We start from the raw sequence: 5,564 nt of genomic DNA, 5'->3' as shown, positions 1-5,564 counted from the left end.
GTTGGGGGGCTGGAATTATAGTTATAGATAAGTATAGGTGCTGTTGTTCATGGCAATATTATGCTCTTTTCCGTGTGTTTGTAATTTTGCAAAGTAAAGGTCGAAAAGTGTATTTTTGATGTTGTAGTTTTTGTGGACTGTTTTGAGTTTGTTATTGAAACGATATTGAAGTAATTTTCTTGTACATGGATGGTAGTTGATGTTGTTGTCGTGTTGTTATTGATATGGTTCATAAATTTGGAAGAAAACAAGTGTATAACGTACCGTATACGAAGCGTATGTTGGTCTGTTTGGTGTATAATCTTAGATGTTAATGATTGTGATTGAAAAAGGATTAAGAGAGGTTATTGGGTTATTTGAGTTGTTTATGGGCTGGATTTTAAGGATTTAATATGATTATTTCTATTATCGTTGTTGTTAGTATTGTTGTGATAACCGGAGAGTAATTGGAAGTTCGGGTTAGGCGAGTTATATAGAGGAAATGCTGCCCGATTTCCGTTAAGTTCTTAACTGATCAAAATGCTAATCAAGGAGTATAAACTAAGGAGTGATTCCCATAAGTGATTGGTTGTAGATTTATAAGTTTGGGAAGTCGTAGTTTGTTAACAATAGTGTTACTCTGATAGTAATAGGCTAAAGGGGCGACGAAGCAAGCTTGGTTACGGTTGATCTATAACAGGTATGTAAAGCTAACCCTTCTTTCTCTTTGGCATGATCTTTATAAACAAATAGACGATGAGCATATAAATCCAAAGAAACTCCTATTCTTAGAGACACTAGGATGGCTAATGTTCTTGATATCCAAAACCTATTTCATTTTATCTTGATACGTGTCTATGATTCTTGAAGTTCTATTTGATATAATCCGTAGTGACATTCGAGGGGTACTTGATATAATTGTTGTCTTTGAAGCTCAAGTATTAGTTCATTCTACCTATTCTATTGAGTCTCAGATGATGATTTATTTTGTATATTGTTGCTCACTACTCTGCTCATGCATGCTGTTAATATATCTTTCACCGAGTCCCGGGCCAGGTATGTTTTCGTGCACAGTTTCACTGCATTGTTCACCGAGTCCCTCACTAGATAGCCGGGTACGGTATATATATATATATATATATATATATATATATATATATATATATATATATATATATATATATATATATATATATATATATATATGATGTGATTATGGCGCCGAGTATGGTATATGATGACTTTATTCACCGAGTCCCATAATGGGCCGGATAAGGTATATGGTATAGACATGTATGATTCTTATCTCATAAGGCACAGGTGCATTGGTATCTTTGATTATCATACTTTCCTTCTGTAATCTTCTATTTAGTTATGATTCTCTTTATTGTATTTCATGCTTTATATACTCAGTACATATCTCGTACTGACCCCCTTTCTTCGCGGGGCTGCGTTTCATGCCCGCAGGTACAGATACTCCATTTGGTGATCCTCCAGCTTAGGACTTCTGCTCAGCTTTTTGGAGAGCTCCATTGTTCCGGAGCCTAGACTATTTTGGTACAGATATTTTGATATAGACTTATGTATATGTCCAGGGGTACGGCGGGGCCCTGTCCCGTCATATTTCACTTTTATACTCTTACAGGTCTGTAGGCATGTGTGGGTTGTATATAGATTTTGGTCAGCTGTGTCTACATGGCTTGCTTTGGATATCCCCGTGTATAGTGGCAGCCTTGTCGGCTTGCGTATTGTGTTATTGTTATGCTGTGGTTAGCCGTGACTCCAGGGGATACAGGTTTATGATATGTGGCGTTGTGAATCCTTTGTTTGTTTTTATAATTTTTCATATTGTCCTTAGTTTCAGTTTGACTATATTTGACAGGTTCGTATACGAGTGTCCAGTTCGGGCACTAGTCATGGCCCATGGGGTTGGGTCGTGACAATAATGCCTTCAATGTGTGTGATCTCTCTCCTATGGTGGTGCAAGATGATGATCCCTTAAATTTGAGGACAAATGCTCTTCAAGAAGGGGAGAATGATACAATTCAAGTGGCATCAAGACCTTTTACAAGGAGCCAAGCGAGGGAGAGGAGGGACGTACTTGAAAACATTCTAGCACCTTCTCGGGGATTTCAAGTGTTCATGATAGCATGGGAGGATGGTTTGGAGAAGAGGATTGAAGATGGTCATGCTTGCAATGTGGCTATTACATGAAGATTTGCAAATTGAAGCTTTGTTCCCAAAAGAAGACACCCAAACAAGGCCCTTACTTCATTAAGGGTAAAAGTGTAATAATGTAGTTGTCTTCTTTTGAGCTTTAGTATAAATAGTAGTTTCTTTCATTTGGAAGACTTAGACTATTTTGATTATTGATATTTTGAGATTGTAAACACTTTGAGTGTGAGAGCTTGTTTAGCCTTGGATTGAATTCTTGTTGAGAGGATTGGTTATTAGGGATTCCAAATCTCTATTGGTCATCCTAAGAATTTGGTGTTTCTTTTGTTCTTAATTTAGAGGTCTTAGTTTTATATAACGTTGTTTGCTAAATTAGGTCTTAAGTTGTGTCAAATTATCTATCCTTTTCTTTTCTTGCATTTTAATTCTATTTTCGTTCTTAATCTTGTATCAATAGTAAGGCCGAGGAACGTACGGCCCGATCCATATATAATATAATAATCATATATATACCGTACTCGGCCCTCTAGTGAGGGACTCGGTGAATAATGCAATGAAACTGTGCACGAATACATACCCAGCCCGGGACTTGGTGAATGATATATTAGCGGCATGCACGAGTAGAATATCATGAGCAACCATATGCAAACTAAATCATCATCTGGGACTCAATAGAATAATTAGAATGAACCGACACTTGAGAATCAAAGACAACTGCCATGTCAAGTACCGCTGAGAACTAGAATTCATTGGAGTCATGAATGTTCCTCGTTCGCTCGTTTATGTAATTTATGCCAAAAATAAAGAAGGGATAGCCTTAACATACCTTTGTTGCTTACGTGATTAGCTCAACTTATACTTCCAACACTGAACAATCTACAATCAAGGTAAAGGCAACCATAAACAACTCGAAAAAGGTTCATACAATACTTCTCTAAGCTCGTAATTAACTTCCATAAATTCGGGCAGCATTTTCCCTGTTTCTACTACTTTCCCCAAGTCCAAAACATCAATAACAACAATAAATATACTAAATTCTCCACAATCAACTTGAAACAACTCTCATACAACCAACAAACAACAACTATAATAACAACCATCAATTACACGCTTATCAACTAGTTTTACGACTTCCGATTGTCGTTCCGTAAGTTCTACACAATAACACACTAATTTGATCCTTACGATACCTTCTACAAAGGTAGGAGTATTGGAAATACCTTATACAAGAAAGAACCCATGTAATCTTCCCTGAACATCCAAGAACACAAAACTACTACAACCATGAGAGAGAGGACGATGAGAACTCAAGGATTTCGAAGGAGAATCGAGGAGGAAATTTGTTGCAGCTTACTTGCTATGGTTCCAATGTTTTTACTCTTCATGAAGTGAAACGTTCTTCACAAATTCCTTATGAAGGTTGCTGCTTATGCTTGTTAAGAGAATACACTTGCTGAAATGAAATCTTAATTGATTTTATTACGTAATGGATTGTGAGGCCCACAAAAAAGCTTGGCTATGATAAAGACACAATTATATATACATATAAGTTTTCATGAGTCCTAAGTATATTGTTTGTAGTACTCCCACGTGTAATACCATAATTAAGAGATTAGTCTTCCACTAATTTCCCTTAATTACATCCTTGCCTCCCACTTATTCCATAGCTGCTCCTTTGTCCCCCACTTAATTAATTCATGATCTCAAATCACTTAAAATATAATCATATTTATCACCCTTCATATACTCACTATCACAATCATGTGATATAGCACTAGTCCATAGCCTCATTTGCCACACATGAAATATTATTTGCAATCATCGTCGTCACAATTTTTTGTCTTAAATCATTTCGGGACTTCATTCCTTGTATACACCGAGTTCTTGATTTTAATGCTTGAATATGACCCAATCCTCCTGCTCGGGTGAATTTACTCATGTTGGATGGTTCAATTTCCTAGTCCAAAAATACCGGGTATTATAGCTTGGACCATATTTCATTCAAATAAATGTTGAACCTCGACGAAACTTATTTTCCCCGATTCGAGTAACCTCTAACCTTCACGACACTTGGTTATCACTTGTTAAACATAACATAAACACTTATAACTTTAAAGATAATCCTGTCCTTTGAGATTATGTGACTAACTTACTACGTAATTTCACGTACGTAAATACGAAATGTAACAGTTGACAACTACAAGAGATGAGTTAAATGTTGTTGAATTGATAGTAGCGATAATTATAAGATCGACATTGATATGGTAAAGAGAATTACTAAGAGTAAATTTGGGAGACTAGTAGTACTAAAACATGACATAGAAGAGAAAGGGTAACTCCGATAGAGTGTGATACTGAAGTATTGATTGGATGGATAAGCACAAGTAACATAAGACAAGTCTATAAGAAAAATAAAGTAACAACATGACTGAGACAGGGGTACGAAATACGAAGGGTTATAACGAATGTGAATACATTGGTGAGACAACTTATGTGTGAAACCAATAAGCGAGCCATGGGGCAGTAGATAAGAAAGCTTATAAGACCTTATTATGGGAAAGTTCAGCATAGAGGTTTCGCAATGACTGAAATGATAGCAAGCAAAAGGAAAAAAGAAAGTCAACTTGAAAAAGAAATCAGAGAAAAGTGATATGGCAAGGTAGTAATAGTTTGTGATTTGTATAATCGAGATCACGAGTGATATCGTTGGCTGGATGTAAAAGACCAAGACTACGGAAAGATGAATACCGAAATAGAACGATTGTTAGGAAAAGGATCAGCATAATAAGGATGAGAGGGGATGATCAGAATGAGCAGAATAAGTTTTGGAAGGGAAGAATGAATTATATAGAAGTAATCTATTCTAAAGGACAAAGCGGTACTGAGTTAAGAATAGGGTTCCTTGTGCGAGGAATAAAGGATTGATTATAAAACGGGAGGTAATAAGATAAATTGAGGAGGAAAGAATGTAAAGGTTATGTATGGGTATAAAAAGAGAAGGAAACATGCGAAGTACGTGCACTTAAGAAGTAGTCGTATTATGAGAAAAGAAAGATGCATCTCTTACGAATATCCTATACCAAGACAGAACGAGTAAAGTACATAACGGAATAAGTTGGAAAGAAAAATGTGGCCATGAGCTATGAGTTTACCGCATGACGATAAAGCAATAAAGGAAGACTATCATCAACGACAAATACAATATGATTATGATTGGTTATGAAATCAATGTTGAGTGCAACACAAAAGTAAAAGAGTATGAGGAATATCATGTTTGTTGCGCATGAGACTTAGATCCTTGAAAACAAAGATGGCGGGTTTAAGGGAAAATGCATATACGGTTACTATAAGTCCGTTACGGGAAAGAGAGGAATAACTTAAGATGGGGGAAGAAAAGGGAAAGATGATGC

The sequence above is a fragment of the Lycium barbarum genome, chromosome 9 (genome assembly GCF_019175385.1).
Source record: "Lycium barbarum isolate Lr01 chromosome 9, ASM1917538v2, whole genome shotgun sequence".
Lineage (NCBI taxonomy): Eukaryota > Viridiplantae > Streptophyta > Magnoliopsida > Solanales > Solanaceae > Lycium > Lycium barbarum.
This window is presented reverse-complemented; position numbering follows the sequence as displayed.